We start from the raw sequence: 23801 nt of genomic DNA, 5'->3' as shown, positions 1-23801 counted from the left end.
GTTCCTCCTCCTGTTTACTCTTGCTTGTATTTCTAGACTCTTTACAGCCCTGTCTGCAGCCCGAAGGCGTTCCTTGTCTAAAGCAAGCATCGCTCGTTGTTGTGTTCGTAGATTTTGCTACCATTTTCTTCACTTGCAGTTACTGCAACACTGTTCCAAAAGGTGGTCATGTATGAACACTTATCACATTTCAGTTGTATTTCACTAGCAAGTCCTACGTGCTTTATTATGGAGAGTTCCAGACCAACTTCACTACAATGAATACATCTTACACAGTTTGAAAAAATTCCTTTGAGAACCGACGTATCAAATATTTTATTCACATCCGATTCGCCCATAAAACATTCATAGTTTTCACTCATTGAACCAAGCTTCTTCTGTGAAGCATTTTCTTTCCCACTTTGACTGCTATGGGCAGGTGTACTTGAGAGGTTAGGTTCACTCACTTGGTTATCGTCTTTATTGTTTACAGTAATAACACATACCTTTGGCTTTCCAACATTTCTCCTTTTCTTAAAAGCCTTCAGAGGATTTCTAATAACTTTACTTTTACTCATTATTATACTTCAACAAAACAGAGACTCAAGAAACAGAATTAATTACGAATATTTTCGAGATAACGACAGAGTAAATAAACATGAAACAATCGACAATCACACCAGCGATATACATTGAACCATCACAGGTTAGCCACAACACATACTTTATCTCACATCACTAAAATGTACCTGATGAACACGGACGTTAATAATAACACCATTTGACAGCAGTTTAACAGCGCCACATTGGGTCACGCCCATGTAGAACACATTTCAAAAAAAATTTAAAAATAGTTGTAGTCTTCGGAATTGAATAAATTATATATTAAAAGGTAATAGTCTGCAGATTCAGAAAACGCAAATAAGTAAAAATTGAACTTTTCATGATTTTGAGCCTTTCCGGAGCCCCTTAAATGAAACTAAACTTGGTAAAATACTACGACATTTATCCGTACATACTCGCGAATTTGGATTGATCCCCCTACTAGGCCGTATTTTCTACAAATGCTGTCCGTGGTACTCTGGAAGTTGTGAGCCACTGCCACAATTAATACGGGCGGCCGTCTGTTGTGGGTCTAAAGCACGTGTCATGCGTCCTCTCCTGTCAGCCACCGGATCTCATAGGCGAGGCGCTGTCTCGGCTACCCCGTACCGCTCTGTGTCTCCTAAAAATATGCGCCGGCTGGGCTGATGGAGTGTAATGCGACGTACCGTGAGGGACACTTCACGATGAGGCCGAGATGTGGCGCTGACGGATGGGTCGGCTCTGCCTCTCTACCTGCCGACGCGCGCGCCGCTGCTCCGCTTCAGACTCAGAATTCCGCCCCGCCACAGGCTGCCTCTGTCCTCAATGTCAAGCCGTTATACCCTGTATGTGGTATCTGAGGATAAAGATGAAGTATTCTGAGTCTTGTACACTTGTTCATAGAGGCATGCAATACGCCCTCCTGCAAGGAGGAAATGGAAATATGCATCCCTGGCGTAGAGAAGCAACTGAAAAAAAAGAAAAAAAAAACAATCAATCGCTAGGTTCAGATGCAGTCCCGATTCGGTTTTAAGCAAACTACTCTGCGGCTCTGCCTCTTACTTAGCTTGCATTTATCGCGAATCTCTCGCCCAGGGCAAAGTCGGCAGCGAATGGAAAAAAGCACAGGAGACTGCTGTACATAAGAAAGGTAAAAGAACGGACTGGCATAATTACTGATCAACATACTTAACAAGGGGTTGCTACAGAATTCTTGAACGAGTTCAAATATAATAAATTTCCTTGAGATAGAAAAGCTTCGGTTCACAAATCAGCACGGATTTAAAAAGCTTCTGTCGTGCGAATCTCAGCTTGCCCTTATCTCATATGATGTCCTATAGACCATGGATGGATGGCAACAAACGTATTCCATTTACCTATATTTCACGGTGTCCTACCGCAAGCTATTAACAAAGATCCGGGCGTAGAATTTAGGTTCCTAGATATTTGAGTGGCTCGATGCCCTAGGGAAGTACGACAGGACCGCTCGTAGTCCCCATACACATAAATGACTGGGTGAACAGCAATTTACGACTGTTTGCTGATGACGCTGTGGTGTACGGAAATGTGTCATCCTTGAGTGACTGAAGGGGGATGTAAGGTGGGTTAGACAGAATTTACAGCTGCCCTCGTGAATGCAGCATGCTCTAAATATAAGAATATGTAAGTGAATGCAGATGAGTAGGAAAAAAAAAATCCTGTGATGTTCGAATTAGTAATTTGCTGCTTGACACAGTCACATCGATTACGTATCCTGGCGTAGTGTTGCAAAGCGATGTGAAACTGAATGAGCATGACTGGTTGGTAATATGGAAGGCGAATGCTCGACATCATCTACATCTACACGGATACTCTGCAAATCACATTTAAGTGCCTGGCAGAGGGTTCAACGAACCACCTTCACAATTCTCTGTTATTACAATCTCGTATAGCGAGCGGAAAGAAAGAACACCTAAATCTTTCCGTACGAGCTCTGATTTCCCTTATTTTATCGTGGTGATCGTTCCGCCCTATGTAGGTCGGTGTCAACAAAATATTTTCGCATTCGGAGGAGAAAGTTGGTGACTGGAATTTCCTGAGAAGATTCCGTCGCAACGATAAACGCCTTTCTTTTAATGATTTCCAGCCCAAATCCTGTATCATTTCTGTGACACACTCTCCCATACTTCGCGATAGTACAAAACGTGCTGCCTTTCTTTGAACTTTTTCGATGCACTCCGTCAGTTCCACCCGGTAAGGATCCCACACCGCGCAGCAGTATTCTAAAAGAGGACGGACAAGCATAGTGTAGGCAGACTCATTAGTAGGTTTGTTACATTTTATAGGTGTTCTTTCCACTTTAAGTTGTTCGTAATTGTAATACCTAGGTATTTAGTTGAATTTACGGCTTTTAGACTAGACTGATATATCGTGTAACCGAAGTTTAACGAGTTCCTTCTAGCACTCATGTGCATGACCTCACACTTTTCGTTATTTAGGGTCAACTGCCACTTTTCGCACCATTCAGATATTTTTGCTGAATCGTTTTGCAGTTTGTCTTCTACCTACTTTATTAGTTGATAAACGACAGCCGGCCGGAGTGGCCGAGCGGTTCTGGGCGCTATAGTCTGGAACCGCGCGATCGTTACGGTCGCGGGTTCGAATCCTGCCTCGGGCATAGATGTGTGTGATGTCCTTAGGTTAGTTAGGTTTAAGTAGTTCTAAGTTCTAGGGAACTGATGACCACAGCAGTTAAGTTCCATAGTGTTCAGAGCCATTTGAACCATTTTGATAAACGACAGCGTCATCTGCAAACAACCGAAGACGGCTGCTCAGATTGTCTCCCAAATCGTTTATATAGATAAGGAATAGCAAAGGGCCTATAACACTACCTTGGGGAAAGCCTGAAATCATTTCTGTTTTACTCGATGACTTTCTGTCAATTAGTACGAAATGTGACCTCTCTGACAGGAAATCGCAAATCCAGTAACATAACTGAGACGATATTCCATAAACACGCAATTTTACTACGAGCCGCTTGTGTGGTACTGTGTTAAAAGCCTTCCGGAAATCTAGGAATACGGAATCGATCTGAAATCCCTTGTCAATAGCACTCAGCACTTCATGCGAGTAAAGAGCTAGTTGTGTTTCACAGGAACGATGTTTTCTAAACCCATGTTGACTGTGTGTCAATAGACCGTTTCCTTCGAGGTAATTCATAATGTTCGAACACAATATATGTTCTAAAATCCTGATGCATATCGACGCTAATGATATGGGCCTGTAATTTAGTGGATTATACCTTCTACCTTTCTTGAATATTGGTGTGACCTGCGCAACTTTCCAGTCTTTGGGTACGGATCTTTCGTCGAGCGAACGGTTGTATATGATTGTTAAGTATGGAGCTAATGCATCAGCATAGTCCGAAAGGAACCTAACTGGTATACAGTCTGGACCAGAAGACTTGCTTTTGTTAAGTGATTTGAGTTGCTTCACTACTCCGAGGATATTTACTTCTACGTTATTCATGTTGGCAGCTGTTCTCGATTCGAATTCTGGAATATTTACTTCGACATCTTTTGTGAAGCCATTTCGGAAGGCTGTGTTTAGTAAATCTGCTTTGGCAGCACTGTCTTCGATAGTATCTCCATTGTTATCTCGCAGAGAAGACATTGATTGTTTCTTGCCGCTAACATACTTCACTTACGACCAGAATCTCTTTGGATTTTCTGCCAGGTTTCGAGAGAAAGTTTCGTTGTGGAAACTATTATAGGCGTCTCGCATTAAACTCAGCGCTAAATTTCGAGCTTCTGTAATGGATCGCCAATCCTAGGGATTTTGCGTCTGTTTAAATTTGGCATGTTTGTTTCGTTGTGTCTGCAACAGTGTTATAACCCGTTTTGTGTACCAAGGAGGGTCAGCTCCGTCGTTTGTTTGTTTATTTGGTATAAACCTCTCAATTGCTGCCGATACTATTTCTCTGAATTTAAGCCACATCTGGTCTACACTTATATTATTAATTTGGAATGAGTGGAGTTTGTCTTTCAGGAAGGCGCCAAGTGAATTTTTACCTGCTTTTTTGAAAAGGTATATTTTTCGCTTATTTTTCGAGGATTTGGGGATTACAGTATTCAATCTCGCTACAACAATCCTGTGTTCACTAATCCCTGTGTCGGTTTTGATGCTGGTTATTAACTCAGGATTACTTGTTGCTAAGAGGTCAAGTACGTTTTCACAACCGTTTACTATTCGCTTGGGCTCATGAACTAACTGTTCGAAATAATTTTCAGAGATTGCGTTTAGCACAATTTCGGATGATATTTTATGCGTACCTCCGGAATTAAACATGTATTTTCGCCAACATATCGAGGTTAAATTAAAGTCACTACCAACTATTATTGTATGAGTCGCGTACTTGTCTGAAATCAAACTCAAGTTTTCTTTGAACCTTTCAGCAACAGTATCATCTGAACTGGGAGGTCGGTAAAAGGATCCAATTATTATTTTATTCCGGTTGCCAACAATGACCTCTGCCCATACAAACTTACAGGTAGTATCTACTTCAATTTCGCGACAAGTTAAACTACTTCTAACAGCAACAAACACGCCACCGCCAACTGTGTTTAGCTTTCTACTAGCGCTTGGAGCTCTGCTACTTTCCCAACACAGCTACGACAATTTACAACTGTTATACCGATGGTTCCTGTATCTATGTTCTTCCTGTGTGCAACCTGCACCCTTTGTGACTGGAGCCCTTCTTGTGTTTTCCCGAGACCCTCTACTCCAAAAAACCGCCTAGTCCACGCCACACAGCCCCTGCTACCCGTGTAGCCGCCTCCTGCGTATAGTGGACACCTGACCTATTCAGCGGAACTGGAAACCCAACCACCCTTTGGCGCAAGTCGAGGAATCTGCAGCTACACGGTCGCAGAACCGTCTGAGGCTCTGATTCAGACCCTCCACTCGGCTCTGTACCAGAGGTCCGCAATCGGTGCAGTCGACTATGCTCCAAATGGTCAGCACTGCTTTCATCTTGCAAGCAAGACTGGCAGCATTTACCACTTCTGTTTGCCGCTCGTAACCAGAGAGAATCTCTTCTGATCCAAAGTGACATAAATCATTGGTACCGACGTGAGCAACCACCTGCAGTTGGCTGCAACCTGTGCTCTTCATGTCATCCGGGAGGACCCTTTCCACATCTGGAATGACTCCACCTGGTATACACCCTCCTTGTCAGCTAAGTCCCTAAGGGGCCCCATAACGCACCTAACGTTGGAGCTCCCAACTACCAATAATCCCAACCTCTGCGATTGCCCGGATCTTGCAGGTTGAGTGGTTTCCTCTGAAACAGGACAGGCGACAGCATCCGGCTCAGCGACAGTGTCAACCACAGACTGCACCTGGAACCTGTTTGTCAGACAAACCGGGCAGGCCTTGCGTGCGGCCACCTGAAAAGTCTTTCGCCGCCTGCTTCGCCCCAGGGCGACCTCCCACTCGGCCAAAAGTGAGGGGTCAGCCTCAGTGCGAGCAGTAACTGTATTGGCCACCGGTGAGGACCGATCGGAGGACTCTGACGCACTGGACGTCCGGTGTATCCCGACGGCCGGCCCACAACAGTGGTGCCCATCCACTGCAGCCTCAAGCTGTGTAACCGAAGCCATCACAGCCTGAAGCTGAGAGCGAAGTGTCACCAACTCGACTCGCATCCGCACACGACAATCGCAGTCCCTGTCCACACCAAAGACAGTGGAAAACTAAACTATGCAGATAAACGGACTATCGGCACGCGCTGCGCAACTATAATGTAGACCCTGACGAAAACGTACGAACTGTGTCTAGTAATACGCAGATATTCAAGAACCTAACTACCGAAGCACTCAGGTGAAACTAAATAATTTGTCCCTGATAAGGAACTTGTAACATGTCACAACACCGGTTTACTTTCTGACGCAAACGAAAACGCGAGAACGGTGGTTATTAGATTTTAAATTTACACGCAAAAACTCAAGATACTAAACTATTAAAGCACACAGATGATACAACACAATTCGCTCCTGGTTAGGAACTCATAAATGTCACAAAAGCGGTTTACTTATCTGTTGCTTCGTCTGTCGCGGTCGGGATTTATTGGCGGGATTTTGGGAAAGCGTAGCACATCTATAAAAGAGACGGCTTGTAGAATGCTAGTGTGGCGTATTCTTGACTACTGCTCGAACGTTTCGGATCACTTCTAGGTCACTAAGGCATCAAAAAAAGCAATTCAGAAGCGTGTTGCCAGATTTGTTACCGGTAGGTTCGATCAGCACGCCAGGTAGTACTAAGATGCTTCGTGAACCCACATGGGAATAGCTGGAGGGAAGACGACGCACTTTTCGCGAGGCACTACTGCAGAATTTTAGAGGACCGGTAACATGACCTTGACCTTCTGCCGATCGGATCTACTGCCGCTAAAGTATATTCCGCGTAACGACCACGAAGATAAAATGGAGAAGTTAAGGCTCGTTCAGAGGCTTATAGACAATCGTTTTTTCCTAGATCTATTTACGAGTGAATAGGAAAGGAAATGACTAGTAGTGGCACGTGGTACCTCCGCTATGCCCCACACAGTTGCTTGCGGAGGATGTATGTAGATGTAGATGCAGATATGCAGTCACAGACTTAGCCAAACACAGTTACCAAGAAAAATAAATGATCATCAGCAACATAGTGCAACAGAGTGAAAAGATGACGCTTGATGACTAACAAAAACTGGAAAAAATTCAATCAAAAATTGTGCTGACAGTAAATAAACCATCTCAACTCGCTTATTAAGAAATATTCAATTTTTGAAAATGTTTGCAGGCAGCTGACGTTCTCTTCTCTACTTTTGCACTGGTTCATGGCTCGCTGCTGCATCCCAGGTGAGATACTACGAATCTGGTCTTGTGTTCATTATTTGATTCACTCATTGCCAGTCGAGCAGACTCTCCTCTTGAGGTAGTCACTAAGCAAAGTCAGAAGCTGAAAAATTGTTGCGCATGGAAATCAGGTATATAGCTGAATGTTCGGATGACGCTGTTACAAAAATAGATATTTCTGCAACGGAAAGACATCAGTGTGTAATTTGTTACGAAATTCATGAAAACGCATGATGAACACACTGTGCCATTACTGGTATCAAGGATGTTCAGGTATGCTTCTTATGTATCTGCCCTGCATGACGTTATTAAGTCGTAGTGCGGGCTCTGAACTGGGCAGTGGTGGGGAAGGGAGGCGACCGTGTCATTTTTGAAGGAAATATCGTAGGAATTGTCCTAAACGGTTGAGGGAAGCCATGGAAGACGTAGATGTGGATGGCGAGTATAGTGTGAGGTCTAGTGTGCCACAGGGCTCGGCGTTGTAGTCGTTCGAGAGAGTTCGCCATTGTCCACTGCACACAGTATTCGCTTTTAGATTACTGTCGGAGTTGTTCGCGGTTGGGCGAAAACAGCGGTAAGTATATTACGTCCTTAATAACAAATGACGTCTAACTGTACGAGAGACTCTCATTTGAGTAGATCCGGCACTATGTTGCACTGAACGTGATTATGAGATCCGTTATTAGAAAGTAGTGGAGCTGTGCACATTCCCAAGTTTTGGTATTGCACATCTCGAAAAGTGTTATTCTCAGAACGGTTCCTCCCACGAACAGCTAATGCAATATCTAACGGTAGAGTGGCTGTGAATATCAACCCCGTCCGCCCTCCTCCTCCTCTTTCAGGCGAATGGTGCGCGGAATAAATGGTGTCGGTCAGCCTCCATATGCGCACCCAACTTCTCCGATTTTTCTGTCATGATAATTTTGTGAGACATGTACGACAGCAGTACATGAGTGCAGCAGTACGTTGGCTCTCTCTTTTGCAACGTGTGCTCACGTAATTTGAACAGCAGGCCTCACCGTGAGGCTCAACGCCTCTCTTTGTAACGTCTGACACCTGAATATGAAAACCTTCTCAATAGAACTGTCGCACTGATAAAACGCAGCCATCTTGTAAGGTGTCAGGCAAATCCAACACCTTCCATGAAAACCCTGACATGATAAGCAAATCCAGTAGTATGTCACATAGCTCTGAATAAATCGTGAAATTAAATTAACCAAAGTAATACGAGTAACGAGTGAGCAAATGGAATACCACAGACTAACACAAGAATGCCTAAATGCATGTCATACCTTCCCACCGTGAGACAGACGCAGTTCCGAACGAGAACATGAGCCGAGAGCAGAACCGTGTTAAGCTAGAAGGCCCTACGATAAGGGACGGACACCCACGTCGCCAGCTAACCGCCAGAACCACCCACCAGCCCATGTTAAAAGCTAGAGCCCTCCAGAAGAACAGTATAGATCTTATGATAACACTAAAAGGGCCACACCAGCTGCAAGTTTTAGCGTGAGACTTTTTCGCGCCCCTGTTACGTTACAAACATTAAAAACATTGCCCCACCCCAAAAAGTATAACGTTTCTCATTGGAAAGACAGAATTTTTGTAGGCGTAGCTTAAGGTTAACATTGAGACCCTGATTGTTCAGATGAAAACACAGCCAGATAGTTTTTTTAAACCAACTTCGGTAAATTGTAGTAAGGAGAAGTTAGAAGGGAGTTGCTTCCGAGACGACGAGGTGGAGGAGCTGTGCCAGCCGCCACCCCCTGACGAACACCAACAAGGTAATGAATGCACGCGATGCCGCATTTTTGAGCGCATAAGGCTTCACTCAGAACTGCAGAAGTCTCATCTGTTACATCCCCTTTTTACGTAATACTAGTGTCGATCGTCAATTGAAGCTCATGGTATTCACATTTGCTAAGTAAGTTAAAATCTGAAACGCGATGATTTTTCTGTTATATAATTATTGAGAAGCCACATCAGCCACTGTAATTTATGACAAGTTAGATAAGTAATTAAAGATAATTGAGGGTCACTGTAGACTATTTTGATAGTTTTCTCTTTTGTGAAACTTAATTTAAACCTAGATTATAGATGTGATATGGCATAGGTCATCCTTCGATCCATTGTAGAACTTGGAAACCCATTCAGGGAATATTCGTTCACATTTTTGTTGAACGCAGTTGGTTTTTATCATCCTGTATTAAAACATTTCCTTTTATCAATAGTGCAATTTATAAACAATGTAGAATAAAATTTCCAATGGTAGACTTAACTGCTTTTTCACGTTATTTTACCAGCCAACTGAAAATAGGAAAGCCTTGAACCCCTTCCACTAAATTTAGTTAGTATTAAGATTCTTTTACAGGGAGTGCAGTGGAGCTGACGCTGAAATCATTAAGTATTTGGTTATATCATCGCTAGTCTCACTGAACTCTTCTGATCTCTACATGTCATGTGTGGTCTGGCGTCTCCTTACTAGCAACAGGACCCAGGTTCAAACTAGTCAATTCCCTAAAAAAAAAAAAAAGTGGTAGGGAAACACGACTTAGAACAAACAGAAACCACGCAGAATGTTAGAGAATGGCGACCCTGCCAGGATGGTAAAATACCATGATTGAAGGTCGACCACATGCCTAACTAGGTCAGAAAAACATCTTGTTGAAAAATAGCAGAGACAATAGCATAATTAAGTTATGAATTTTAATATTGTTAGAATTAAGTTTTCTCTCCAATGCAAGCGCACAGATGGCGGATACATCGTTGACAAGTTGGTTCTGACCCAACAAGTAAGTGAATGGATTGTCAGTCTTGGGTATAATAAGTGTCAAGTCGTGTGAACAAAAGGTTTATGAAACGCGTGAGATCGTATGAGCGCATGTTGACGCGAAGTAGGGCGCGTGAATTGCTTTTAAAACAGAAAATAAGGGATTCGGAAAGATTATCAATGGCAGATCGAGACCTTGACCGAATTGAGGTAGAGACCCAACATAAAGACGGACAGAGAATAGAGGACAGTGCAACAGACGATGCAGTATCGCGAGAAATAGGACAGATAACGCACCATAACGAGAATAATGTACGTCAAGGCATAGAAAACACAAGTCAGCATACGACAGAGGAGCAGGTAAGTAGAGAGACAGCCGATGAGGATTCTAACTTGCGTCTTGAATACGTAGAACCCATAGTACAAGTAATCAGAGCTCCCTCACCACAGAGTACAAGGAATGCGAGCAGAAACGTGTCACCGCACAGTTCAATGGAATCGGTTGCAAACCAATACTTGGGCGAAAACACAGAGCGTAGGACGTCGGAAGAAAACGCAATAGGACCCACCAATCTGGCAGAATTATTACAATTAATGACGGAAACCATGACAAGACAAAATAAAGAAATTGCGAACCAAATTAGAATCCAGAATGCAGAAACGATGAACCAAATTGCAGAAACCATGAGACAAATGTGTGAGATTAAAGAACAAAACAAAAAAGTTCAGTTACACCTAAGTCATATTGAAGACGAGGCAAAAGAATCTCGAGAAGTGATAGGAAACTTAATAACAGGTCACAATCAATTGAGAACAGATATTGACAAGGTACAAGCGGACGTACAAACATTGCGTAATGACACTCAGGACGAGATCAAAACATTACGTAACAACACCCAGGGAGAAGTCAAGAAACTAGAGAAACCGATAAACGTAATTACTAGACAAGCAGCAGGTACAGCGCGTGAAATTGTTGAAAACAGTGTGTTACGCAAACGTATCACAAAAGCAGCGCTGAAAAGATATGATAACCGCATAGTCAAAATAGAAGCGCAAACGAAGCGACAATTTCAGAAAGTGCGAACAGAGTTGTTGCAAACCATTGAAGAGCGTAGTGAACAAGATTGAACAAGCACTCAGTCTGCAACCACATCCGTATCTGTAACAGCACCGGAAAAACAAGCAATTAACGAAGATATCATGTATTTTCGATACCAATCACAGGCGGAAAGTAACATACGTGAAATCAGACAACCTGCACAGCAATAAACACGTTTCGAAATTTTTGATGAACAAACGGCATCACAAACACATGCGGAACCACAAATGTATGTTTCAAGACAGTTTGGATCGTGCAATGAAGCAGCAAGGTTAGCCAGACAAGATACCGAACCAGTACCTGACAATGGAAAGCCAGGTCGCGAAGAGTACAGTGCAATGCATTCAGCTACACGTTCACAACCGATGGTAGAAAAATAATTGCGTACCACTCCAACGATACTACGCAAGGGTAGGCGAAAATTACAGTGGACAATATCCAATGGATCTACCACAACCGGAAAGAACGACGGGAGAAATGATCAGAAACAAAAGTGGCGAAGAATCGCGAATTTCATATGGAACTATGACGAAGTACGACAACGATCATTTCCTCACAGTCAGAAAATTTCAACACTTTCTAGAAGGAAACTCATTACATCCACGAACTTTTATTGATCAATTCCGAGTAGGATTACCACAACACTGGATTCTAGCACACGAATTAGACCTTATATGTGCACACATGTCAGGAACAGTCGCAGAAACCATGCAGAATGTTGCAGCGACATGCCAATCGTACGAAGATTTCAGAGAGAAGTGTCTCTCACGATATTGGTCCAGCGAAGCACAGAGCAGAGTAAAGTACGAATTATTACAGAACCCATATTTTGAAAATTCAGGAGAGAAGAGCCCCGTGAAATTTTTCGAATTAATGGCAAAGAAAAATCAATGCTTAGATATACCATACAGTGACGGAGAGTTGATTAAATTATGCGCGATGAAGTTACCATTGAAATACCAGCAATTATTAGTAGGTCGCGGAGGCAATGACGTCGAAGCATTTAAAGGTATTCTGAGGGAACTAGAGTTCATATTTTCGGAAGATGACGCAAGAAAAAGACGAAGCGCACGTGAAAACGAAAGCAAAAAGCAGTGGAATCCACAAGACACAGTACGATGAAACAATAATTACGAACCAAATAATAATTTCGCACCAAGAAGCGACAATAGATTTCAACAAAGAACCGGTTATTGATTTAGAAGAGAATGTGGCAATAACTATAATTCACCCAGGAACGGCAACAACTATTATAGATGGAATAACGACAACCGGAACGGGTATTGGAGCGCCAATAGACCGAGAAATTATCAACAAAGAAACCAATATCAACAAGCGGAGCAAGAAAAAATACAGATAGAAGAGGTGGAGGTAAGACCACCAAACCCCGAAAAACGTTCGAATTGACAGCTAAGCTCCCATGCCAAAGGGAATGACGCACCGACCCAGGACAATTACAGCACCTTGAACAGAGAAGTAAATACCTTATCACGAGAAGAGAAGAAGGAAGAAACAAATCCGCAGGGATCAGATGAAAACGAAGACAGGAAAATAACAATATCATGTTGGGACGAAATTAATTGGGAGAATACTGACGAGGAAGATGAATTACCAGAGGCATGCACAACGAATGTAGGAGGAAAGGACGAAGTAATGAGTATTGCAGACCTATTTGAGATGGAAACCAGGGAAAGCGAATTCAATGAGGATAATGCGCCGTCGACAGAAGTTGAAAATAAGTTACTAGTGGGCAATCAACCCAATGCATATAATGAAGGAAGTTATGAAGCGATGATTAGAACATTTACATGTGATTATATGGAAGTACCAACGAAGAAGGAGAAGATAGACGAGGATGAGGAAAAAGTAGAGGATGTTGAAGAAAGCGTAAATGAAGGAAGAAATACAGAAGAGGAAATAAAAGAGAGAGAAGTAGCAGTCGAAGCTTATCCTACAGAAAGTTCGAATTCATAAGGGAAATTCCTGAAAAGACTCATGTATGATTCAGAGGAGGATTCGTTGATGCAAGAAGAAGAAGAACAGAACCAACCCTTTCAAATTCAACCAATTGTGAAGGCCATGGTAAAGCATATCCAAGTCAATATTGTAATTGATAGCGGAAGTGAACTGACTGCGATCTCAGAAAATTTATTCATGCAGTGTAATGCCAATCAGGAATTGCCAGTTTTGAAAACACGTAAGATTAAAGTAAGAGGTCCTATTAGAAACAATGCTGCGGAATTTGCGAGACAAACAAGGTTAACTCTTTCGTGCCAAGGTCAAAAGATCGAAACCAACTTCGTGATTATACCTAAACTAACTGTAGATTTGATTATAGGTGCAGATTTTTTAAATGAGAGATGAGCGATAATAGATATGGGGAAAGGTAGGGTAACATTCGGGAATGTCACACTTCTCTTTGAGCAAAAGCTAAAATTAGAAGAAATACCAGTTATAAACAAACAATTAAGAATGATGTGAGATAAAGAGGATGAAGAATTAGAATGGTATGCACAAAAAGGGGGAATCGCCTCAGCTCATGTTAGAAGTCCACAAAGAAATCGACGATACATTGCAAGAAGTTCAAGGTATTTTGGAACACAGTAAAAGAGAATTAGAGGGTATTTTACGAGATAAAGCAGAGATATTTTTACCTAAGACTGGCAGTATTAAACACTTTCAGTACAAGTTTGAAGTAAAACAGGCAAAACCTTAAGACTTCACCATGTGAGCCATATCAAAAAGTTTGAAGATTAATTTTATTACTGGTAAATAATTAGCACAATATTTCAAGTTTATGTTGCAGATAAGATCGTCAGGAGAAAGAAGAATGAAGAGAGAGGAAGGTGGGGAATAGAAAGTAGTTTCAGTAAAAGCAAAAACAAAAATAACACCAATAGTATCATAGATTAAGGTGAAGGGATAAAATGTAGATAGTCTAACAGCATGAAATAGTAAAATGCTATACACCACGACACTACACAAAAATAAAAAACGAATTTGAGGATTCTTGTAGAAGTTAAGACTCAAAATATCTTAGAATTGTAACATGGAAAGGGCGCCGAAATTTGTAAAGCTTTTTAAGAAGGCATAAACAATGTAGGTACTAGACATATGTTAGATGATTGTAAGTAAAACTTTTTGTAAGAACCATTGTAAAAACTCCAACAAGGACCAGATGCAATAACCCACAAGTTGCAATGCAAGAAGTATCAAGAAAGAAAAGGACGCAATTAGCAAGACACGATTCCTACAAGGCAGAAGCCTCGAGAGAAGGGAAAGGACAGCGAGACCAACAGAGGGCTCTTGTAGCGGAAGTGGGCAGTAAATGTGCCCGCTAAGCGAAACCCTGCTGTGACAGAACACGGAAAGCCAAGAGGGTCTTGGGACGCCCCGACTCAACGGAGCGAGCAAAAAAACGGGCCGACGAGAAGACAGCTTGGGCAAGCCACCACTGGCAAAAAATATGTGTAAAAGTCACACTACTGCTATTAAACTGCACGCTGATGCACGAAACTGAAGAAAACATCCACAAAGTAGAAATGACATGTCCAAACAATTTATCAAACTGTTACTAAGAGGAGAACTTCAAAGCAACTAGTTATCAATAAATATTCCCATATCCTGCTCAGAGAAGAACCAAGAATCAAGTAAGAAGCAGAGAAAAAGCAGGAAGAACAGAAGCTGAAGATTCACAAGATTGAGACCAAGAAAGAAGATGGGTAAAGAATAGACGACATACCTTCCCAAATCCCTATCCTATTGTAAACTAATCGTCTGCGAAGTATTACAACGAAAAACGACCGCTTTCAGCGATACATAACGATGACTTTCACGCATACAAAGCCAGTAAACCACGAGATTCTGCACTCACAGCTCCATTCCATTATGGGACCTCCACAACAGCAACACACACATGCAAAGCCAACAAGGAACAATGAACGAAGCTGTACATCAAATACTTGCCCACATCCATCTCGCTCAAGTCCATCACCTTCGAGCAAAAACATTCGCCAACCTCATGCTTAAACATTCATAGGATTGTGTGAATGTGTGAAATCAAATTATGTGATGTAGGAATTGTGCAAAAGAAACGTGTGAAAAACTAAATAAGTTAAGCACACCAGACAGCTAATAAACTACAAAATAACAGTCATTGACTGTGGTCTTAAATAAAAAATAGACTATCGATAAAAATAAGTCATTAGTTCTGAAATGGACAGTATATAAAGAACAAAAGTAGGGCATAATAAACGCTAAAACTATATGCCCCTTAAATTCTCCTCATAAAAATAAAAGAATAACTATATTTTACTTATTTTCTCATTATAAAAACAAAGAATAAAAAATTATCTTGTTGGATGTTTTTCCTTTTTTTCTTAATATTTGTACCATTTGTTAGGATAATATCTCAATACTTGTGTATGTATATTTCTTCGTCAAAGCAATTTTTTGAAATAATTCTTATTTGTTAGTGTAACAATGTTGAAATGAGTGTCTAGAAACAAAAACATTTTACTTGTACATGATATTTATAAAATGTGTTAGGAATAGATTTTACTTAATTACTACATTTGTTGTTGTTGTGGTCTTCAGTCCGGAGACTGGTTTGATGCAGCTCTCCATGCTACTCTATCCTGTGCAAGTTTCGTCGTCTCCCAGTACCTACTGCAGCCTACATCCTTCTGAATCTGCTTAGTGTATTTATTTCTTGGTCTCCCTCTACGATTTTTACCCTCCACGCTGCCCTCCAGTACCAAATTGGTGATCCCTTGATGCCTCAGAACATGTCCTACCAACCGAACCCTTCTTCTAGTCAAGTTGTGCCACAAACGCCTCTTCTCCCCAATTCTATTCAATACCTCCTCGTTAGTTATGTGATCTACCCATCTAATCTTCAGCATACTACTGTAGCACCACATTTCGAAAGCTTCTATTCTCTTCTTGTCTAAACTATTTATCGTCCATGTTTCATTTCCATACATGGCTACACTCCATACAAATACTTTCAGAAACGAATTCCTGACACTTAAATCAATACTCGATGTTAACAAATTTCTCTTCTTCAGAAACGCTATCCTTGCCATTGCCCGTCTACATTTGATATCCTCTCTACTTCGACCATCATCAGTTATTTTGCTCCCCAAATAGCAAAACTCCTTTACTACTTTAAGTGTCTCATTTCTTAAACTAATTCCCTCAGTATCACCCGACTTAATTCGACTACATTCCATTAGCCGGCCGAAGTGGCCGTGTGGTTAAAGGCGCTGCAGTCTGGAACCGCAAGACCGCTACAGTCGCAGGTTCGAATCCTGCCTCGGGCATGGATGTTTGTGATGTCCTTAGGTTAGTTAGGTTTAACTAGTTCTACGTTCTAGTGGACTATTGACCTCAGCAGTTGAGTCCCATAGTGCTCAGAGCCATTTGAACCATTTTACATTCCATTATCCTCGTTTTGCTTTTGTTGATGTTTATCTTATGCCCTCCTTTCAAGATACTGTCCATTCCGTTCAACTGCTCTTCCAAGTCCTTTGCTGTCTCTGACAGAATTACAATGTCATCGGCAAACCTCAAAGTTTTTATTTCTTCTCCACGGATTTTAATACCTACTCCGAACTTTTCTTTTGTTTCCTTTACTGCTTGCTCAATATACAGATTGAATAGCATCGGGGAGAGGCTGCAACCCCGTCTCACTCCCTTCCCAACCACTGCTTCCCTTTCATGCCCCTCGACTCTTATAACTGCCATCTGGTTTCTGTACAAATTGTAAATAGTCTTTCGCTCCCTGTATTTTACCCCTGCCACCTTCAGAATTTCAAAGAGAGTATTCCAGTTAACATTGTCAAAAGCTTTCTCTAAGTCTACAAATGCTAGAAAGGTAGGTTTGCCTTTCCTTAATCTAGCTTCTAAGATAAGTCGTAGTCACGTGTTCCAACATTTCTACGGAATCCAAACTGATCTTCCTCGAGGCCAGCTTCTACCAGTCTTTCCATTCGTCTGTAAAGAATTCGCATTAGTATTTTAGAGCTGTGACTTATTAAACTGATAGTTCGGTAATTTTCACATCTGTCAACACCTGCTTTCTTTGGGATTGGAATTACTACAATCTTCTTGAAGTCTGAGGGGATTTCGCCTGTCTCATACATCTTACTCACCAGATGGTAGAGTTTTGTTAGGCCTGGCTCTCTCAAGGCTGTCAGTAGTTCTAATGGAATGTTGTCTACTCCCAGGGCCTTGTTTCGACTTAGGTTTCTCAGTGCTCTGTCAAACTCTTGACGCAGTATCATATCTCCCATTTCATCTTCATCTACATCCTCTTCCATTTCCATGATATTGTCCTCAAGTACATCGCCCTTGTATAGACCCTCTTTATACTCCTTCCACCTTTCTGCTTTCCCCTCTTTGCTTAGAACTGGGTTTCCATCTGAGCTCTTGATATTCATACAAGTGGCTCTCTTTCCCCCAAAGGTCTCTTTAATTTTCCTGTAGGCAGTATCTCTCTTACCCCTCTTAAGATAAGCCTCTACATCCTTAGATTTGTCCTCTAGCCATCCCTGCTTAGCCATTTTGCACTTCCTGTCGATCTCATTTTTGAGACGTTTGTATTCTTTTTGCCTGCTTCACTTACTGCATTTTTGTATTTTCTCCTTTCATCAAGTAAATTCACTATCTCTTCTGTTACCCAAGGATTTCTACTAGCCCTCGTCTTTTTACCTACTTGATCCTCTGCTGCCTTCACTGTTTCATTCCTCAATGCTACCCATTCTTCTTCTACTGTATTTCTTTCCCCCATTCCTGTCAATTATTCCCATATGCTCTCCCTGAAACTCTGTACAACCTGTGGTTCCTTCAGTTTATCCAGGTCCCATCTCCTTAAATTCCCACCTTTTTGCAGTTTCTTCAGTTTTAATCTACAATTGCTATATTTATAAAAAAAAATATTTCTAAGATAATCAATGTGAAAGACTCCTCACTTTCGATAATAAACTTCTTAAAAAACAAACTTCTCACTTAAATAAAGAAAGAAAATGATTAAAAAATAATAATTATAATAGAATAAAAATATTCTTCTGTTGTCAATATAAACATATTTTTGAGAATAATGTGGAAGAATATAAAAATATAAATTAGTAATACAAACTAGCATAGAACCAGAATAACGTGGCTGAACAGTAGGCAACAAATTTAGGTAAAGGAATAATTTTTGACTGACTTAGACAACGATTCAATCATTGCCTAAATTCAGTCCACAAATTGAGTTCGAAGGGTGGTGATATGTAAGATGTCAGGCAAATCCAACACCTGCCATGAAAACCCTGACATGATAAGCAAATCCAGTAGTATGTCACATAGTTCCGAATAAATCGTGGCATTAAGTTAACCAAAGTAATACGAGTAACGAGTGAGCAAATGGAATACCACAGACTAACACAAGAATGCCTAAATGCATTTCATACCTTCCCAACGTGAGACAGACGCAGTTCCGAGGGGAGAAACGAGAACAGAAGCCGAGAGCAGAACCGTGTTAAGCTAGAAGGCCCTACGATAAGGGACGGACACCCACGTCGCCAGTTAACCGTCAGAACCACCCACCAGCCCATGTTAAAAGATAGAGCCCTCCAGAAGAACAGTATAGATCTTACGATAACACTAAAAGGCCCACACCAGCCGCAAGTTTAAGCGTGAGACTTTTTCGCGTCTCTGTTACGTTGCAAACTTTAAAAACATTGCCTCACCACGAAAAGTATAACGTTTCTCGTTGGATAGACAGAATTTTTGTAGACGGAGCTTAAGGTTAACATTGAGACCCTGATTGTTCAGATGAAAACACACCCAAATAGTTTTTTTTTAAACCAATTTCGATAAATTGTAGTAAGGAGAAGTTAGGAGAGAGTTGCTTCCGAGACGGCGAGGTGCAGGGAGCTGTGGCGTCCTCCACCCCCTGACGAACACCGACAAGGTAATGAACGCACGCTATGCCGCATTTTTGAGCGCATATGGCTTCACTCAGAACTGCAGAAGTCTCATCTGTTACATCCCCTTTTTGCGTAATACTAGTGTCGATCGTCAATTGAAGCTCATGGTATTCACATTTGCTACGTAAGTTAAAATCTGCTTTATAAACAGGTGCTCGACAATGTTGAAAGATGCAATCGCCATCCCCGAATTGCTCTTCAACAGCAAGAAAGTGCTTAAAACATCAATGCAGGCCTGTACTGTGATAGTGTCACGCAAAACAACAAGGGGTGCAAGCCCCCTCCGCGTAAAACATGACCACATCATAACACCAACTCGTCCGTATTTTGCTGTCGGCACTACACACGCTGGCAGATGACGTTCACTGGGCGTTCACCATACCCACACCCTGCCATCCGACCGCCACATTGTGTACCGTGATTTGTAACTCCACGCAACGATTTTCCACTGTTCAATCGCCCAATGTTTACGCTCCTTGCACCAAGCGAGGCGTCGATTGGCATTTACCGGCGTGATATGTGGTTTATTAGCACTCGCTCGACCATGAAATTCAAGTTTTCTCACCTCCCGCCTGTCATAATACTTGCAGTGGATCCTGATGCCGTTTGGAATTCCTGTATGATGGTCTGGTTAGATGTCTGCCTATTACACGACCCTCTTCAGCTGTCGGCAGTCTCCGTCAATCAACAGACGAGGTCGGCCTGTACGCTTTTGTGCTGTACGTGTCCCTTCACGTTTTCACTTCACTATCACGTCGGGAACAGTGGACCTAGGGATGTTTAGGAGTGTGGAAATCTCCCGTACAGGCGTATGACACAAGTGACACCCAGTCACCTGACCGCGTTCGAAGTCCGTGAGTTCCGCGGAACGCCCGTTTCTGCTCTCTCGAGATATCTAATTACTATTGAGGTCGCTGATATGGATTAGCTGGCAGTAGGTTGCAGCGCAATGCACCTAATATGAAAAACGTATGTTTTTGTGGGTGTCCGGATACTTTTGATCACATAGCGTATATCCGGATCCAGTGTAGCCTTCGACTGAGGATGACATGGCGGTGAGTCGGTACCGTTGGGCCTTCCGAAGCCTGTTCGGACGGAGAGAGAGGAGCTCAAAACGGCAACTGGGGTAAATATTTAGAAAGAATGCTGTAAGATCGTTTGCCTAGAAGACGAAGTGTCGAAGTTGTCGAACGTCCGAGAACAAGATGGTTTCCGGAACAGGCTGGGCAGCGTTTTCCATGAAGTAAAGACGATGATGATGTTAGTAGAGGGAACTTAATACGTTGGTTAATATTGAGACAGAGTCGAATGAAGGAATAAAACGGTAGGGTTAGTTTATATGACTATCGCCATATATTTATGAGACAAGTACTATGGAGGTGTGCTGACAGACAATCCATTGAAGGTATACACATTTCAAGCACTGTTTAATTGCAAATAACATTTATATACAACAGTCTGAGCTATTTACTCCGTATTATTCAGTTGCACGTATTTTACACGACTCATGAAGTTCCTAAGATGCGGTAAATGACAATGAGCGATTAATATTTCAGTTTCCTGGAGGATGAGGAAAGATTATAGGGATCGTAAGACAAAGTAAAAACGAAATAATTTAGCTCTTAGAAATATTTCGCAGTGTGATAAATGACTAATTTGCCGCAAGACAAACCCGACATTTTTCGGTACACTTTGCAATTGGAGCACGAGGAAGCCATTTTGCAGTGCCACAGCAGATTTATTCAATAAAACCGTACAAAGCCTAAGAAATGGTAGTTGCTGACACTTCTTTTTCTGTTGAAAAGAAAAACAAGTATTGACAAATGAGATCCAACATTTGTCGCAAACTACCGAAGTCCCCTTGCGTCTATCTCTTCAAAACTTTAAGCTTTACAGATATTTTTTATTTTATTTTATTTACACGTCAAGTTCCATAGGACCAAACTGAGGAGGAAATCTCCAAGGTCATGGAAAGTGTCAGTACATGAAATTACAACATGAAAGTAATAAGAGATAAAAATAAAATGTTTATGAACCCAAAAACGTCAGTCCATAAGTTTAAGTGAATGCAATCAACAATACAACAAGAATCAGCTTAATTTTTCAAGGAACTCCTCAACAGAATATACGGAGTGACCCACGAGGAAACTCTTCAGTTTCGATTTGAAAGCACTTGGATTACTAATAATATTTTTGAATTCTAGTAGTAGCATACTGAAAATGGATGCAGCAGTACACTGCACACCTTTCTCCACAAGAGTTAAGGAAGTCTGATCGCCGGCCGCGGTGGTCTAGCGGTTCTAGGCGCTCAGTCCGGAACCGCGCGACTGCTACGGTCGCAGGTTCGAATCCTGCCTCGGGCATGGATGTGTGTGATGTCCTTACGTTAGTTAGGTTTAAGTAGTTCTAAGTTCTAGGGGACTGATGACCACAGATGTTTAGTCCCATAGTGCTCAGAGCCATTTGAACCATTTTTTTTTTTTTTTTTTTTTTTTTGAAGTCCGATCCCATTGCAGGTTTGATTTCTGCCGAATATTAACTGTGTGAAAGTTGCTTATTCTTGGGAATAAGCTAATACTGTTAACAAAAAATGACTGTGAGGAATATATATATTGAGAGGCCAATGTCAAAATACCCAGACTCGTGAACAGGGGTCGACAAGAGGTTCGTGAACTCTCACCACTTATTGCCCGAAACGCCTGTTTCTGAGCCAAAAATATCCTTTTAGAATGGGAAGAGGTACCTCAAAATAAAATACCATACGACACAGGAGAATGAAAATAAGCAAATTAGACTAATTTTCGTGTCGAACGATCACTCACTTCAGACAGCTTTCGAATAGCAAAAATGACAGCATTAAGTCTTTGAACAAGATCCTGAACGTAGGATTTCCACGATAGTTTACTAGCTATCTGAGCACCTAGAAATTTGAACTGTTCAGTTTCACTAATCATAAGCCCATTCTGTGAAATTAAAACGTCAGGTTTTATTGAATTGTGTGTTAGAAACTGTAAAAAGTGAGTCTTACTGTGAGCTAGCGTTAGTTTATTTTCTACAATAACAATGAAGTGAATATCCCTAAGAGCATACAGGCGTTGACATACATCAACGGGGACGGATGAAAATGTGTGCCCTGACCGGACTCGAACCCGGGATCTCCTGCTTACATGGCAGACTCACTATCAGTTTTTTTTTTTAAAATCTCATTTAGTTCCATATTGTTCGTCGAATTTGTTCGGGGTGGACGTCCGATGACACCCGTTCAGGTTGTTCGTTGATCCGTCCACTCAGTCTTTTTATTACAGAGGGCAGCTAACCGAACACGCTGAGCTACCGTGCCGGAGTCCATCTGAGCCACCGAGGACACAGAGGATAGTGCGACTGCAGGGACTTACCTCTGGCACGCCTCCCGTGAGACACACATTTCCAACTTATTGTCCCGCACTATATTCATAGGGCCCCTGCCCATTACACTCATTACTCGCGGCTTTTTGCCGATTCCCGTAAGAGTTCGGCACTGTTTGTGCATCCGCACAGAAGAAGATGGTCAAATGGCCGGTGAGCCTTAACTATACATATATTTTCTACAAGCCATCAACTTAGGTCATGAACTGCACTATTTGAAACCGAGCCAATGTTGCATACAACATCCTTTACTATCAAGCTAGTGTCATCAGCAAACGGAAATATTTTAGAGTTACCCGTAATACTAGAGGGCATATCATTTATATAAATAAGGAAGAGCCATTCTCAACATTGTGAAGAATGACCTTTTGCTGTCTGTTGCTGAAGTAAGAGGTGAACCAGTTGTGAGCTACTCCCAGTATTCCATGATGGTCTAATTTCTGTAGCAACATTTTGTGATCGACACAATCAAACGCCTTAGTTAAATCAAAGAAATGTCCCTAGCGTTCGAAACCTTTTGTTTAACCCATCCAGTATCTCACAGAGAAAACAGAATATAGCATTTTCAGTTGTTAAACGACTTCTAAGCCCGAAATGTACACTGGACAGCAAATGGTGCGATATAAAATGATCAATTATCCATACGCACACAGCCTTTTCAATAACTATAGCAAACACTGATAGCATAGAAATAGGTTTAAAATTGTACGCACAATTCCTTTATCCCTTTTTATAAAGCGGCTTTACTACATGTGGCTAGTCCTGTACAATTATCATTTACCGAACATTCATCACTTTTCAGAAAGAATAGAATCCGTTATTGTAAGGTGTAGTTCTAAATGAGCCACTCACAGTCTTACAATAAACTACTGCTTTCAACAGGACAGAATACGTATTGCTAAGACGTCTACGAGATGTGGGTACAAAATCCGCGGTACTTTTCAACGGTATCTTGGGGCGGCGAGTCGCAAAGTGAGGGTGTTACATGCTGAGTGTTCCGACATAGCCGGCCTGAGTGGCCGAGCGGTTCTAGGCGCTACAGTCTGAAACCGCGCGACCGCTACGGTCGCAGGTTCGAATCCTGCCTCGGGCATGGATGTGTGTGGTGTCCT

The sequence above is a fragment of the Schistocerca piceifrons genome, chromosome 2, assembly GCF_021461385.2.
Source record: "Schistocerca piceifrons isolate TAMUIC-IGC-003096 chromosome 2, iqSchPice1.1, whole genome shotgun sequence".
Lineage (NCBI taxonomy): Eukaryota > Metazoa > Arthropoda > Insecta > Orthoptera > Acrididae > Schistocerca > Schistocerca piceifrons.
Note: the sequence above shows the minus strand (reverse complement) of the source record.